General features: G+C 36.4%; 1 long non-coding RNA gene across 2 annotated transcripts; it reads left to right on the top strand.

Annotated features, from left to right (window-relative positions):
* Positions 1–2169: 2169 nt before the first annotated feature.
* On the top strand, positions 2170–17328 carry LOC105492600 (uncharacterized). 2 transcript variants are annotated; one of them, XR_011609723.1, is made up of 4 exons: positions 2174–2285; positions 10172–10207; positions 11497–11626; positions 14209–17328. It is a non-coding gene; the product is annotated as an uncharacterized lncRNA (long non-coding RNA). The 2 variants fall into 2 exon arrangements; XR_011609724.1 differs by lacking the exon at positions 10172–10207 and having other exon boundaries at positions 2170–2285.
* The last annotated feature ends 822 nt before the right edge of the window (positions 17329–18150 follow it).

Consider the following 18150-nt stretch of genomic DNA (forward strand, 5'->3'; position numbering starts at 1 on the left):
AGTGTGAACCCAGTCATTTTTAATCCCCTTTCCTCTGTTTAGAGAAAATTGCTTAACAAAAAACAAACAAAAATGAGTTATTTTTCTTAACTTTTTATTGTGAAATATAAAACACAAATAGAAGTGTAGATAAGACATAACTATATAGTTCAATAGATTAAATATTGCCCAATAGGTTAATATATAGAATATCACATCCAGAAATTATACATTATTGGTGCTCCCAAATCCTGTCTTCTGAAGGCCTCTTCCCAACCACAGTTCCTCCCTACCCAGAATGTAACCACTATTTTGATTTCTCTGGTAATGTTACCCATCTTCTTCTGAGAGTTTAAAATTTAAGAATGCAAGTCTTCACATTATAATTAACTTTTGCATGTTTTTGATGAAATCAGATGGTATGTATTCTTTGCTGTCTGGTTTCTGTTACTCAAAATTTTATATTTGGGAGTTTATCCGTGTTTTCACAAATGTCTGCGGTACTCCTTTTAATTGCATGTAGTAATCCAGATTATGAACATATTTATAAATTATGTAGTCTATTCTTGATAGCCTTTTTTCCCCCAATGTGGGGTTATTATAAATAACACTACTATCTTTATTCTTATTCTTATGCACGTTCCTTGGAGCACACGTGCACTTATTTCTTTAGGGTATATCCTAGGAGTAAATATGCATATCATGCACATGAACTTTACTAGATAATCCTACTCTGTTTCCAAAGTGTCTTTAACAATTTGTATTTCCACCAGCAGTTTAGCAGAGTTCCTCTGGTTTCATGTCCTCACATGATTTCCTTTTTCACAACAAAGTTTGCGAACAGCAGATTGGCTTTCTTTATATTGAAAACAAAGCAATAAAAAAAAAAAAAAAAAGGCTAGAAAGTAAGTCACTTAAGGAAAACAAAAGCACTGTTATTTCATTGAAATGAATTTAAGAAATGTGACATAATAGCTGCTGGTATTATAGAAAGATAATCACCCTTGCCCCTTTCTTCTTCACTGAGTTCTGAAGAGACCCAGCGTAACTGATCACCTTCAATACCCCAGGGCAGTAATTATTCCATGTAACAGCTTTGAGGCACCCAGAGAGTTGTTATCAATTTCCTCTTGGCACTATAGCTAAACACATTAAGTGAGGACTTTGTCAACCATGAGGTCTACGGGGATTAATCTGCCTTTCTCAGTATATAATTGACAGTCGAAATGTTTTTGGAATCTATTTTACATTATTTTCCTCAAGGGCCCAGGAAAAATTTCTTGTTACAGAAGACCAAAAATATAGAATAGATGATTTCATTGAATGATAAATGAAACTGAAATCCATAAATGTGTTTCCAAAAGGATTGCTGGAGAAGGTTAAAAAAATTTCTATTTTCCAATTATATCTGCATTCCTAGAGTTTAAATGTTTCCCAAACAAAAGGAAAGACCTGTATCAATATTTTTCCTTTAAAAATGGTGGCCGGGTGATGACCTGAAAGCAGAATGTTGAAATGTATTTAAATATATGTATTCCAATATTTTCTTTATATGTCTTTATAATTACTTATTATTTAATTTATTATTACGATGTTTTTTAAGAGTTGGAGTCTCACTCTGTCACCCAGGCTGGAGTGCAGTGGCAATCAGAGCTCACTGCAACCTTGAATTCCTTGGCTCAAGCAATCCTTTCACCTCTCAGTTAATTTTTTGTAAACGATTTTAGAGACAAGGTCTCCCTATGTTGACCAGGCTGGTCTTGAACTCCTGGCCTTGATAGTGGCGGTAAATCTGTATGTGTCTGACGTAACCTCAATTCTTGCCTCCTCAGAAGAAAGAATTCGACGGAGGGGCATGAGGCAGGAGAGACTGAGGCGAGTTTTAGAGCAGGAGGGAAAGTTTATTTAAAAGCTTTCAAGCAGGAACAAAAGGAAGGAAAGTATGCTTGGAAGAGGGCCAAGCGGACAACTTGAAAGGCAAGTGCATGGTTTGACCTTTTGACTTGGAGTTTTATATGTTGGCATACTTTTGGGGTTTTGGGTTCCTTCTGCCCTGATTCTTCTCTTGGCATGGGCTGTCCGCATGTTCAGTGGCCTGCTAGTGTTTGGGAGGGGAGCATGCGCAGTGTGTTTATTGGAGTTCTAAGCATGCGCACTTGAGGTGTTCTTCCCTCACCGATCTAACGTTCCTAGAGGAAGGTCATATACCGGTTAAACTCCACCGTTTTGCCTCATAGTGCACAGGCTTGAGCTCACTTACCTAACTCCTGAGATCTTACTGAGAAGCTACTGATCACCAGTTTCAGGTTTTTCTACCTATAGAGAGACTGCCTTCCTCTGGCTCTGGCTGCAACCTATTATCATTTGAGAGAAACAGAGTATCAGCTGCCTGACCGTCACCTGATGGTTGCCTGATATTCCTGGTTGGGGGCGGCCCTCTCCTGTGTCTGGTTAGCTACCTACTGTAACAGCCTCAAGGGATCCTCCTGCCTCAGTCTCAAGAGCAGCTGGGATTATAGGCCATCCTATAATTATAATATGTAATCTTATATTTACTTTGTGCTGTCTAACTAACAAGCCATTTTTTGCTATCTTCTTCTTTTTCTTTGAGAATTTTCACTTACACAGACTCTGTTTTCTCCTTAGTTTATCATGTATAACTTTGTAATTATGCAAATATTAACAATAGCTACCAATTATTGAGTCTTATCTAGTCACTGACATTTTGCAGAATGTTTGGCGTAGATTGTCAATCTTTGATATAAACTCTAGAAGACAGGCATAATTTTTTCCACAATTCAAATGAAGATACAAAGCTCAGAGAAGTCACAGCGACTTGTTCTAGATCACACAGCCAGATGTACAATTACCTATCTCTGAATCCTAAGACAACACTTGTTCCACTGCATTCCACTGGCTCTCTGAAACGCCTGTTTTTCTTGGTATTTATCTCTAGGAGAAGCATTGGCATTTGGGCTGTGTGATCTTTGCTTATTTGGAAACGTTCCATGCATTGCAGTGTTTAGCATTAGCACTGCTACCCTGCTTCTAACACTTGCAAGGGAAATGGATGGTGATGAACCTACTCTCTGTAGTTCATCGTGGACCATCATAAGATCATGGACCTATCATCTCAGGACTCATTTATTTTCCCCATCAGCCTGTGAGCCCTTCAGAGGCAATGATTTGTATTATGCATCTTGTCTCTTTTGAATGTTTATACACAAAAAAGGAAATGTAATGAACATTTATCGAATGGTTACTGAATATTAATGTTGAAAAAACAATGTCCAGTGGTGCGATCTCAGCTCAGTTACTTCAGATGCTGACCTGCAGTTAATTCTGTTTAGCTTTTCTCTTTCTGATCACTTCATTCTTTTACGTGCTGTAAATCTTTTTAATCCCTTTAACTCCCTCTTTTCCTTTATCATTTTGGCTGTCATCACTTCCTTTATGCAAGGAACGCTCAAGTTACTGAGGGAAGAAAGGGGTATACAGATAGAAGGAAATAACCTGGAAACAAACATTTAATGAAAAATACTGTAACAATAATATATCCATCTACACACGGAGCCAAATGTGGGAGTTAGCTCCCTCATCTGGAATGTGTTGAATTATTTGCTGACGAATAGCAGAGAAGAACTCTGTCTTTCTGTGTTGTGGAAGAAACAGAGTTATGAAGTGTGCCCCTTTGGAATTTACTAGGTGATATGATTTGACTTTGTATTCCCAAACAAATCTCATGTTGATTTGTAATCTCCGGTGTTGGAGGTGGGGCCTGGTGGGAAATGATTGGATCATGGGGATGCTCTCTTATGGTTTAGCACCATCCCCCTAGTGCTGTTCCCCCCCTCCCCTTTTTTTTTTGTTTTTGAGACGGATTCTCTGCTCTGTCACCCAGGCTGGAATCCAGAGGTGCAATCTCAGCTCACTGCAACCTCTGCCTCCCAGGTTTAAGCGATTCTTCTGCCTCAGTCTCCTGAGTAGCTGGCATTACAGGCCAGCTGGGATTACACCACCAGGCCCGGCTTTTTTTTTTTTTTTTTTTTTAGTAGAAATGGGGTTTCACCATGTTGGTCAGGCTGGTCTCGAACTCCTGACCTCAGGTGATCCACCTCCCTCGGCCTCCCAAAGTGCTGGGATTACAGATGTGAGCCACCGCGCCCGGCATCCAGTGCTGCCTCATGATAGAGTTCTTATGAGATCTGGTTATTTAAAAGTGTGGGGGACGTTCCCCTTCTCTCTCTTCCTCCTGCTCTGGCAGTGTAAGATTGCCTGCTTTCCCTTTACCTTCTGCCGTGACTGTGTTTCCTGGGGTCTCCTCAGCCATGCTTCCTGTATAGTCTGCAGAACTGTGAGCCAGATAAATCTCTTTTCTTTATGAATTACGCAGTCTCAGATAGTTGTTTATAGCAGTGAGAGAATGGACTAATATAGTAGGTTTCAACTAGCTAATCATCGAGGAGCACCCTATGTTAGGATTTCCAGGTTTAGCAAATAAAAATACAGGAATTCATTAAATTTGAATTTCAAATAAAACAATAGGTTTTGTTTTTTGTTTTTTGTTTTTTGTTTTTTAGTATATATCATACATTATTTGAGACATACGTTGTTTTATGTTGGCTATCTGAAAGTCAAATTAAATTTGGCATCCTGCATTTTATTTGGCATTGCCAACTTGAGTTAATCTGGTTAAAAATGAGTTTATTGTTCCAGTTTGTTAAAGGTATTACCAGTTATTACCAACAATAGGTCAGAGCAGTTGTAGGTATAAAATGTTTCTCCTTGACTGCTCCAACACAGGCAGGACTCACAAGTCAGGGTGTGCAAGGCCTCTCTGGAAGTTGCCTGTGTGTTTACCACTGGAGAGGACTAGGTACTACTGCCAGGAGAACTGTCTGTTGCCACCTGCTTCTGAAGCCCAGTCCTATGCTAACCCAGTCCAACCCAGACCAGTCCCAGCTGCCAACACCTGTTCAAAAAAAAGAAAAAGAAAAAGAAAAAAAAGTTAGTTTCATTTATCGTGCAACTATTGACTCAGATTTCTTATTATTTGGTTGATGTCAGTCTAACCATATTCCAAGCCTGCCCTGGGTCCTGAATCTGCTTGCTTTCTGATTTAATATAATTATAAATTAGAAACCATTTCTGAACTACTTATACCTGTCATCTGAGCCCCACACTTATTCACAAGCTGAACAAGTATTCACCTGGCTGTCTATGCTACACCTTTATCTCACTGGCCTCAGACCTGTCTGAATACTCCTCTGTCAACATGACTCAACCAAATGTAGTCACAGATGGAGTGGTTTGGAAATTATGATGCGAGTGCGTCAGTTATCTATTGACACAATAATGCTGAGTAACAACCAACCACAAAATCTCAGTGGCATGCAACATTAAAATATCATTTAGCTCATGAGTCTGTGGGGTTCAGCTAATCTAGTCTACTCCTGAGGATCTGGGCTGTGCTTGCTCATGTGTCTGTGGTCTGCTGTGCTTCTGCAAGGCAGAGCTGTTATGTCAGTGGGCTGTGGGCTGAACTAGCACAGTTTGGTTTCACCTGGAAAAACTGACCTGTCTCCTATTTTCCATCTTTCAGTAGGCAGGCCAGGGCGTGCCCTTGTGGTACCAGCAGAGGGTGAGATTGAGCGGAAACGCATGGGCACTTTTCAAGCTTTCCTGAGTCAGACTTGTTAATGTTCCATTGGCTGATGGAAATCACAGTGTCAGTCCAAATTCAAGAAGTGGGAAAATAGACCCTGCCATTTTGCTAAGAGAGTCTTGGAAGAAGATCACGGTGGTAAAAGTTGAGATTGGGTTTGGGGAGTGAATATCTAGAGGGAAATGAGACTGGAGAATTTGGAAGGGACAGTCCAGGACTTGCCAGCCTTTTTGAAAAAAGAACTACTTATCAAATCCTTCTTATCTTATCGTCATTTTGCTATCTCATAGTAGTTTTGTCACTTATCTTTTCTGAATATTACTTTCTCCAATTGTAAAATGAGGGAATTGAATTAAATAAAACCATAAAACCTTAATAACTTTGAGATTGATCCAGCTAACGAATACAGATTTTTTGGCCAAAATAGCATTAATTAGTACTCTAAAATGCTTTATGGTAATAGCTGTCCTTCAAGTTTCCACAGGTTTGTAATCTTAATCTTTAAACTCGCTGCTTCACACATTTATATTTTCTTCTCTTTTTTTTACCTTCCTCACTTTTTAAAAAATTTTATATTCAGGGGTACGTGTGCAGGTTTGTTACATAGGTAAATTCTGTGTCACAGGAGTTTGGTGTACAGATTATTTAGTCACCCAGATAATCAGCATTGTATCCGATAGGTAGTTTTTTTTTATTTTTTTTTTGAGACAGAGTCTCGCTCTGTCACCCAGGCTGGAGTGCAGTGGCACGATCTCGGCTCACTGCAAGCTCTGCCTCCTGGGTTCATGCCATTCTCCTGCCTCAGCCTCCCGTGTAGCTGGGACTACAGGTGCCCACCACCATGCCCGGCTAATTTTTTTTTTTTTGTACTTTTTTAGTAGAGATGGAGTTTCACCGTGTTAGCCAGGATGGTCTCGATCTCCTGACCCCGTGATCCACCCGTCTCAGCCTCCCAAACTGCTGGGATTACAGGCGTGAGCCACCGCACCCAGCCCCGATAGGTAGTTTTTTGATCCTCACCCTCCTCCTACCCTCCACCCTCAAGTAGGTCATGGTGTCTGCTGTTCCCTTCTCCATGTTCATATGTACTCAGTGTTTATAAGTGAGAACATGAGGTATTTGGTCTTCTGATCCTGGGTTAGTTTGCTTAGTTTAATGACCTTTCTATTTTCCATGTAGCTCTTAAGGTATTTGAATTGGCAGGTCCACAGTTAGGATATTTTTAAATTTTCTTTCAGTTCTGTGTTTCTTATCATCAGAGAGGCATGCATATAAATTTGGGAGGCATTCATTAGATAGGTAAAACAGCATGAGTGAAAAACATTTTACATAATCCCTATGAAAATATCACTGAATCAAGAACAATTTCAGGCTGGCAACGGAACAACTAAGATAAATTGCTTAATTAAGGGAGGCAACATTATCACGGCCAAGATGACAATGGATTCTTGTCTATTTACCTGTCCCAGGAGAACAAAATTCTGATAAGTGAGAAGAATGTAAGTGAATGAGGTGTGTGGAAATTACAACTAACTCTAACTGAGAGCACTATAGACCCGGGGTTAGGAAATGTTCTTTACCTTTTCTTTTCATTTAAATGTAATACTTCTCTTTTAATTTAAATCTAACTCTTTGATTTTCTTAAAAGTTCTTTTTTGTAGTCTCTATTAGTTTGTTTTTACACTCCTATCAAGATACTGCTCAATATTGGATAATTTATAAACAAGGGAGGTTTAATTGACTCACAGTTCTATATGTCTGGGGAGGCCTCAGGAGACTTACAATCATGGTGGAAAGGAGGCACCTTCTTCACAAGGTGGCAGGAGAGAGAAGTGTGTGAAGGAGAGACTGCCAAACGCTTATAAAACTATCAGCTCTTGTGAGAACTCAGTCACTGTCAGAAGAAGAGCATGGGGAAAACTGACCCCATGATCCAATCACCTCTCTCCTTCAACACGTGGGGGTTACAAGTCCTTCTCTCAACACGTGGGGATTACAATTTGAGATGAGATTTGCGTGGGGACACAGAGCGGAACCATATCATCGTTACTTTGAAATACATGCCATCTTGCCTTTGAAAGAGGAAATAATTGTGTGCAAAGATGAAGTACGTATCCTTGCCCTCTCAAATTATACGCTTCAAAACTGAGAACGTATGTTTTAGGTACAGCAGACTTCAGATAATTATCTTGGGGTATATGCTAGAGGCACATGGGTTGAAATTGATAAAAGATGCAAATTTGCATGTCTGTGTTTTGTCAACTGGACAAGGAAATTTCTCACCAATTTTGGCTTCACAAATTGATTCTCCTACAATAGAGTATCTACATTTGTTGTATAAAATAAATGAAAAAAAAAATCAGGAAAGTGTTTCAACCCACAGGATTTCAGTTTACACCTCAGTCAGAATTATAGTCATCCCTTGGTGTTCATGGGGTTTTTGTTCCAGGACCTCCCACAGATACCAAACTCTTTTTATATAGAATGGCACAGTATTTGGATATGACCTATGCACACATCCCCCTGTATGCTTTAAACCATCATGAGATTACTTAGAATATCTAATACAGGCCGGGCACAGAGGTTCACGTCTGTAATCCCAGTGCTTTGGGAGGCTGAGGCAGGAGGATCCCTTGAGCCCAGGAGTTTGAGGTTAGACTGAGCCATGATATCACCACTGCACTCCAGCCTGGATGACGGGAACCCTGTCTCTAAAACCAATGAAAAAACCTGGGACAATGCAAATGCTAAGTAAATAGTGGCTATACTGTATTGTTTAGGGGATAATGACAAGAAAAAATATCTGTACATGTTAAGCCCAAACATAGTGTTTAAAAAATATTTTTGCTCTGCAGTTAGTTATATCCATGGAGGCAGAACCCATGGATATGGAAGGCTGACTCTATATCATTTAAAGTGCAGGTTAGATTACATGTTTATATTTTGCTATTTCTGGAAGATTTTAGGTCCACTTGACTTTCTATTGGCAAAATGGAAAGACATGGGATGAGGGGGAACATTGTGGGAATCACATTTTGAGAATCAGGAGGCAGCAATGAGAAAGTAGATTCTCTCTTCACACGTAAAAGGTAACTGCAGTCATTGAGAAATAAATTGAAACAAAAATTGACTTTAGCTGATAATTCCCCTTTGGGAACCACAGCAAGTAAGCAGATCCTATCAAAGGTAGGACCAGGACATCAGGTAGGGGCAGGCAGGACCAATCAACTTGCTTGGTGTTAGAGTTATGCTGTATGGGTGAAGTAGCTCCAATCCGGCAAAATTACTCTTTATTTTATTATTATTGAGATGGAGGCTCGCTCTGTTGCCCAGGCTGGAGTGCAGTGGCACGATCTCGGGTCTCTGCAACGTCTGCCTCCCGGGTTCAAGCAATTCTCTGCCTCAACTTCCTGAGTAGCTGGGATTACAGGTGCCCACCACTACACCCAGCTAATTTTTGTGTTTTTAGTAGAGACGAGGTTTCACCATCTTGGCCAGGCTGGTCTTGAACTCCTGAACTCGTGATCCACCCGCCTTGGCCTCCCAAAGTTCTGGGATTACAGGCATGATCCAACATGCCTGGCATCTTCATTTTTTAAATTCACTTTTGTTTATTCATTTTAACATTGCCAAAATAATTATTAGCTTAATATCTGCGTAATCAGCATATAATAGAAACATAATAAATATTTTTGAATGAAAGTGTAAAATATTGATTGTAGAAAATACAGAGAAAAAAATTAACCCATCACTATTGATATTTTGGGTTTAAAAAGGGTCATACTATACATAATGTTTGCTAATCTTTTTTTCCCTGTAAATCTGTTTCCATGCTACTAAATGTGCTTGCCAAAACTATTATTTATCCACTAAATAGTAATTGCATAGTTTCTAGAAAGTTATTTGTAGATTGCCTATAAAAGTCTCTAGATAACTCACCTATTTATTTTAGTCACTGTATTTTAATTTACATTTTCAAAATTCAATTTGTTTATTCCAATTATGCAAAGAATATTTGCCTATTAAAATTACAGATATACATAATAAAAATGTTGTATTTCCTCAATTATAAGATAATAGCAAATGAAACTTACACCAATATTTTATAACTTTTTATTTTTTAGTAGAGTTGGAGTCTCAATATGTTGCCCAGGCTGGTCTCAAACTCCTTTCTCAAGTGATTCTCCCTCCTCAGCCTCCAAAGGTGTTGGGATTACAGGTGTAAACCATTGTGCAAAGTCTTTAATAATATTTAGTAGATAAAAATATTTTATTACATATACCTGTCAATTGTAGGACACAACGTAATTTTAAAATGAATGAAAAAACACTTTTCAGAATAGAGGATGTACAGTATTCGAGATAACTATTGTGATTGTGTTTGGAGGATGCTGAAAGTGCAAATTGTCCCACTCCCTACTGCAGGCTAATGAGGGAGGTGTGGGGCTGTAGTTATAATTCATATTTTACAGCTAAAGAAACCCATACTAAGAAATATTAAATAACTTGTTCAAGATTCCTCAATAGGTGGTAAAAGCAAAATCCAAACCTACACGAATCTAGGTGAGAAAATATATTTTTAAAACTTGTGATGAGATATATATGATATATTTTCCATTTGTAAAGCTATATTATATCTAACATGTATGTTAATATGTTATATTAACATGTTAGCATATTATATAAAATATGTTATACATAATACATGCAAACAATTTGTTATATATCATATAACTGTATATTATTATAAAATAATTTGTATTATACATTATTTTGTGGTACATAACAGACGCATTATTATGCATAATAATATGTGTTATATGATAAAACATATACATATACGTATACAATAAATATATATTACCTAATATATATACTATGTAATGTATGTAACAAAAATATAATATATAAATATATAACAAAGTTTGCTATTTTAATCATTTAAAAGTGTACATTCACACCGTTGTGCAAACATCACCACTATTTCTTGAACTTTTTAATGACTTTACACAGAAACTCTTCAGCCATTAAGCAGTAACATCCCATTCTCTCCTCTCTTAGCCCTTGGTAATTGCTAATATACTTTCTGTCTCTGTCTCTTTACTCATTCTAGATCTTTTATATAAGTGAAATTGTTCAGTATTTGTTCTTTTGTGTCTGGCTTATTTTGCTTTGCATACTGTTTTCAAGGTTTGTCCATGTTGTAGCACATAACAAAACTTAATTCCTTTTTATAGCTGTAAATAAAGATAATTTTGCTTCTTTTCAAATTTAAGTGCTTTTGTGTTTTCAGTGAATTTATTACTACTACTTTTCAAGAAAATAAAATTCAACCCTAATTTTATTACTCAGGAAAAGATTAATTTTTGACAATTGACAGATAACTTTCTAGAGTCATTCATCTATTAATTCCCTCACTCATCATTTTATACACACACACATATATGAACATACACACACACATAGATACATAAAATGCTCTAAAATTTTCCTGATAAATTGATTTTAGAAATTTATATATTTTTATAAAGTTATCTATTTCATTTATGGTTGCAATTATTTTGATGCAATATAATTTTATTTTATGGATACATTCAATTAATTACCTCTTCAATTTAGTTTTTTAATGCCTTAATTTTTATTAGTAAAATATTACTAATGTGTTTTTTTAATAAAAATACTAAAAATTCTATCTTTTGTTATTTTCTTCTTCCTACCTATTTGTTTACCATTTTTTTCCCAGAATTTCGTTACAAATTTTAACATTTATACTTTATTTAAATACAGTTTAAGGGCTTTGCTTGTCCAATTACAATTTTAATTATGTTTCATGTGTATTTTTGTCATTATAGGTACATGTTCTTAACCTGTAATTGCAGTTTTACATTCTATTTTGACTCATGAATAATTCAGGATGTTTAATTACTTCTGATGATCTTTGCATTTGTAAATGGAGATGGAGGATCCGAACTGTTGTTTGTGGTAATTGGGGGATTTGTTTCTACTCTCTTTTGCTATAATTTAGTTAAATGGCATGTCCAGTTTTTTCTTTTTTATACAGTCAACCAGTCAAAAGCCTCCCTGACCTACCGAGGTGGCATTTCCTTCCTACCCTTAATTTATGTCTAAAATTTCTTGTTTTCGTTATACTCTAAGGTTTTTTTCTATCTCAGCCTCCCCTTGAAGTCCCCAGAGCATTCTGCTACCACCAATCAGCTTCCATTTCCTGCCTGGCAGTTTTTATGAAATTTGAAGCTTTTTTTTTCCCAACAATACAGCCAGTGCAACTGTTACAGGGTGGAGAGAAGGCAGGAGGCTACAAACTTCCAGTCCCACATTGCATCACCCACGAGTTATAGTTATTCCTCTTGTCAGCACCATTGTGGGTCTCGGAATTAGGAAACATATGATGGTAAGATAAAACAGAACTTCCTTTTTTTTTTTTTTTTTGATCAGGCATCCCCATCTTGTGAAGGAAACCTGAGGCATGCAACAGACCGAAGCATGTGCTAGTCTATTGCATTCTTGTCATATAAGCACTATTGTTATGTTTTCCATTAGACTTCTGTGGAGTTTTCTGACTGTCTTATATTTAAATATTAGAGAGAATTTCCCTCTTTTTGGAAATTTAAAGGTATTTAGTTAGCATTTTCAAGAGACTATATAAAGAAAACCTTGGCTAGATGATATTTTTGAACTTGAAGATACTCCAGAGAGCTTCTTAAATGCACATCTCAAGTTCTGACAACAAACATGCTGTCTATGCGGTAGATGCACTTACAAAAATCTAAGTGGCACAAAATAATTGAAGCAGGTTTAGCAATGCTCTTGACACTCAGTGCCACTGACAGCCCTCACAAAAATAATCTGTAACTCTCAGAAAAAATAGATAGAAGGATATAATTAATTCATGACAAAACTAGAATATTAAAATAAATAATGGCTTCTTGGAGGTAAGATACATAGATACGAGCTTTAACCAAGTTTAACCAAGTTTAAGAGAAATCTCATTTATATAAATTAAAAAGTAGAGATTTATTTTCTCTATGGGAATAATTTAATCATTAATTAAAGATTTGTATCAGGATCTTTAAAAGGTTAACATCATTATAAGATTTCAAATGCAATGTATTTTCAGAAAGCTGACCTAATCACAGATTTTCTGAAAAATATAGCAGATTGCATTTTCCAAAATGGCCACAACACTATTTCTTATGCCTTCCACATCTCTTAGAATATAATTTTTATACTCCTACTATAGAAAGGTGGGGATCTATGATTTTTTTACCCTTTTACTAGGCTGGACTCCTGACAATGGCAGTAGTGATGCCGTGTGACGTCTAAGAGTAGTTTATAAAACACAATCCTCTTGAGTTGCTTGCTCTAGAAACTCAGCAACCATACTATAAGGAAGGCATTCTGCTATGTGGAGGGGAGGCATGAATGTGTTCCAGCCAACAGCCCTTTACCAGTCAACAGCCCATATCAACCATCAGATACGCTGTGAGGGAGCTCTCGGTCTTTGCCCCAAATGACAGCATGAAAGTAGAAGCAAACATTCTTCCCTCAGCTCTGCTCATATTATTGTGGACTGCAAATCAAAATACATAGTTATTGTTGGATTATGTTGCTAAATTTTAGGGAGAAGGGTTGTTATGCAACAATAAATAACTGGAATACCATCTATCCTATGATGAGCATTATAACCTTAATATGGTGTTATGGATATATCCAATTTGTATGTCAAACCTATAAAATACATTTATAAAAAGTAGCATCTAAAATATCTGATTCTGCTTTTCTAAATATTGATTGATGATTATGTTTATCAGTTGGTATGAACCAAAATGTTCATTGAGCAACTTACAAACAAACTTTAGATCTTAAGTGAAAATGAAACATAATAAAACCCCTTCTCCTGAAAGGCCATGTGTTAGCCTGTTTTGTGTTGCTATAAAGGAGTACCTCAGACTGGGTACTTTATTTAAAAAAAAAAAAAAAAAAAGAGGTTTATTTTGGTCAGTATTCTGCAGGCTGTACAAGCGTGGCATCAGTGTTTGTTTCTGGTGAGGGCTTCAGAAAGACTATAATCATGGCAGAAGTTGAAAACAGAGCAGGTACATAACATGGGAAAGGGGGCATGAGAAAGAGGGGTAGGTGCCAGGCTCTTTTAAACACTCAGCTCTCACAGTAACTCATTACCATATGTAGGGCACCAAGCCATTCATGAGACACCTGCCCCCATGACCCAACCACCTCCCACAGAGCTCTACCTTCAACATTGGGGATCACATTTCAACAAGAGGTTCGGAGGGGACAAATATCCAAACTATATCAGTATATTATAGAGCAAAATAGTCAGGTTTCTGATTCTGCCGATATTGTAATAGATCAACTTATTAAGAACAACTAGAAAAAAAACACAAAAACATGGGAAAGCATTTATCTGAAGGAGACATCAGACAGAAGTCAAGAAAGTGAGTTATTGAGTTGTCAAGGTCTTTGGGAAATAGAATACCTACAGAAGAAATCTAAAATTTGGTGTTCTTTTTTTTTTCTTCCAGAAAATTATTAATTTAAAAGATGCAGATGAGAACCTGAAGAGCTGACTAAAAAGTAATGACTAATAAGCTGAGATACTGAGCAGAGCTTCCAAATGTCTCATGGGGCTATAGAGAAAAACCTTGTGTTCATGGCCCACTGTGAAATAAGAATGCTAGGAATCCCCCAGGCTTTTAGTTAGGACTCCTGAGACATGATAGTGAGGAATGTGAATATAAACATAGGAGAAAACCAAAAATATGCCAGACCTCACAAAGACTGAAGCCTGAATTTGAATTAGCTCAGTGGTTGATTGAATTAGGTCATATTCCTTCTTTAAACTGCCTCATTGGAATAAAAAGTAAATCCTTTCTGGAGGAAAATAACATCACCAAGTTCCTTAAATTACTTGTATATGTTCTCAGACTTTGTGTATTCAATCTAAAATACTCAGGTACATAAAAAGGTGAAAGTTAACAAACAAAAGAATACAACAAAGAGGATCCAGATATTAGAACTATCAATCACATCCTTTAAATAAGTATAAATAGTACGTTTAAGAAGTGCCAATCTGAAAGACTTAAGTAGGTAACTGAAAATTATTGAAAACAACAAAAGAATGGAAAAGAAAAAATGATAAATGAAATTACATAATAGGTTTGCTCAACATCTTACTGAACAAAGAAAAAAAGATAATTAGTGCATCATAAAATAAATCAGAAGAAAATATCTATATTGAAATACAAAAACAAAAAAGGAATAGAAAAAGAGAGAAAACAGAATGAGTCATGTGAAATACATGAAAGTAAAAAAAGTACAATGCATATATTGTGTTCTCAGAAAGACGAGAGAGAGCAAAGGGAATAAAGACAATATTTAAAGAAACAATGGATACACATATTCTGAAAGTGATAAAATACATCAAATCACAGATGTAAAAAGCCACAGTTAATCCAAAGGAAATACATAGAAATGAAAGCACATCTTGTCATTCAATGCAAACATTGTGGAAAACCAAAAGAAAAGAGAATATATTGATAAAAAGAAAAGTCCTATTTTAAAATTCATGATGATGATATATATAACTGAGTTTTCATAAAAGCAAATGAAGATGAAAGACTATAGATGATTTTCAAATATTAAGAGAATATAAATGTAAATATATTTTGCCCAGAAAAAATTTAGCCAAAAGGAGAGAGCAAAATAAAAATACCTTCAAAAAAGGAAACAAAAAACTGAGAAAATTCATTACTAGTTGATCTGATACTAAAGGAAATTCTTATAGTATAAAGAAAATGATCCCAGATAGAAGCTTAAAGATGGAGGTATTAATAAATAGTAGATAAAACGGTAAATATATGGAAAATATAAAAACATTTGACTGTACAAAAGAACAACAGTTTTATGAAGTTTAAAACCTATAGGATTAAATACATAAAAAAATAACAGATGTTAAAATTTTCTCTGTGTTGACTATAAGAAAACAAACATAATAACTCTTATTACATTTAATAAGTAAAACATTCCTGTTTTAGTATCTATGGCAACCACCAAAGGAATTGTTTATTTCTGGAAATGTACATATATTTTTAGACTGGTTGGCTCCAGATAACTGAAACCATGGAAAGTAAAGCCACAAATAAAGGGGTAGTACTGCATGTGCATTTCTGAAATTTTTTTCTCAAGAACTAAAGAAAGAAAGATATAACTGGGTTATATCTGAACTGGGTTTAGAGCCCCAGTCATTCAGGAATAATATGTATTTTTTTGACTACTTATTCTAAACTAACATTTGTTTTCCCCAAAGATAGTGAGGAAATAAAATACACAAATTAGTAGGCTGACTCTTTTTTTGTTTTGTTTTGTTTTTGAGATGGAGTCTCATTCATTTTGTCACCAGGCTGGAGTGCAGTGGAATCATCTCGGCGCACTGCAACCTCTGACTCCCTGGTTCAAGCGATTCTCCTGCCTCAGCCTCCTGAGTAGCCGGGATTACAGGTGCCCGTCACCACATCCAGCCAACTTCTGTATTTTTAGTAGAGACAGGGTTTCACCATATTGACCAGGATGGTCTCGATCTCCTGACTTCATAATCTGCCCACCTTGACCTCCCAGAGTGCTGGGATTACAGGCATGAGCCACCGAGCCCGGCCTAGACTGATTTTTTTTATACCCAGGATTATGGTAAGTTCTGGCTGTAATAGCTGTCATTAGATGTTATGAGTTGAATCATGTCCCATTAAAATTAATTTATTGAAGTCCTAACCTTCACTACTTCAGAATGTGACCTTACTTGGAAATTAGACAGTTGAAGATGTCATTAATTATTTAAAGTTGAGCCCATACTGGAGAAGGATGGGCCCCTAAGTCAATGTGGCTGGTGTCCATAGAAAAACAATGCCCTTATGAAGTGATAGACATGTACACAGAGAGAATACCATGTGAAGATTGGAGGTATGCTGCCAGAAGCCAAGGGACTACCTGAAACTGGGAGAGTGGTCTGAAATAGATCTTCTCCATTGCCTTCACTTTGGACTCAGACTTGTAGCCTCCAGAATCGTGAGACAATAAATTTCTGTTGTCTAATCCGTTTAGTTTGTGATAATTTATCCTCAAAACTCTCAAGAAATAAGCATAGGAGGAATATACTTCAAACACAGAGAAGGGCATATATGACTAGTACACAGCTGACATCATACTCAATAGTGAAAAGTCGAAAGATTTTCCTGTAAGGTCAGGGATAAGACAAGGTGCCCACACTGATCACTTTTATTCAATATATTGCTGGAAATTCTAGCCAGAGCAGTTAGGTAAGAAAAAAAAAATAAGCAGCAACCATATAGGAAAGGAAAAAGTAAAATTATCTCTTCATTTCATCATGCTGATGACATAATCTTACATACAGAAAACCTTAAAGACTCCACCAAAGCATGGTTAGAACTGATCAACAAATTCACTCAAGTTTCAGGTTACAAAATCAACAAATAAAAATTAATAGCATTTTTACACAGTATTAATGAACTATCTAGACAAGAAATTATGAAAACAGTCCCACTTACAATAGCATAAAAATAAAATACTTAGGTGTAAATTAACCAAAGAAGTGAAATATCTATACCATGAAAACCATAAAACCTTGAGAGAAATTGAAGAAGACACAAATTAAGGAAAGATATTTTATGTTTATGAATTGTAATAATTAATATTTTTAAAATATCTATTAAAGTTTTTACAGCAGATCAAAGTATTATATTTGTGTTTGAACTCTAGAGTTTTTATCTGTAAAATTAGTATTGTAAAATGTGAATAATAAATTACTTGTCAACTGCCAATTAATTCACCTCTAAGTTCTTTAAATGAAGGTAGTTCTCTAGGAAGATTCATGATATTTATCACCTGGATTCTCCCACCCTTTCATCCTTTATTTAACACCTGATATCACTTGGGGTTCACTCTTTTCTTTTTTTAAAGGTAGGTTCTTGATCTGTTGGTCAGGCTGGAGTGTAGTGGCTTGATTATAACTCCCTGCAGCCTCAAACTGCTGGGTTCAAGTGACCCTTCCATCTTAGCCTCCTGAGTACCTGGGACTGTAGACATCCACCCCCATGCCTACTACTTAAAAGAACTGTTTTTAGGGATGGAATCTTGCAATGTTGCCCAGTCTGATCTTGAACTTCTAGCTTCAAAGGATCATCCTGTCCCAGCCTCCCAAGTTGCTGAGATTATAGGTGTGAGCCACCACACCCAGTCAGGGTTCCATTCTTGAGAAATGTAGATCTCCTCTTTCAGTCTAAGACAATTTTCCCTTTCTTCCCTTGCCTGGATCACCATCTGGATGAAATGGAAAGTCACATGTACAGTGTTTGAAGACTACCACAGAGCACCATATACAAACTGAAAACATTAAAATAAAATTTAAGAAATGTATTCTGGCCTCCTACAGGGCCTATAATTATCTCCTCTAT

Source organism: Macaca nemestrina, chromosome 11 (assembly GCF_043159975.1).
Source record: "Macaca nemestrina isolate mMacNem1 chromosome 11, mMacNem.hap1, whole genome shotgun sequence".
Taxonomy (NCBI): Eukaryota; Metazoa; Chordata; class Mammalia; order Primates; family Cercopithecidae; genus Macaca; species Macaca nemestrina.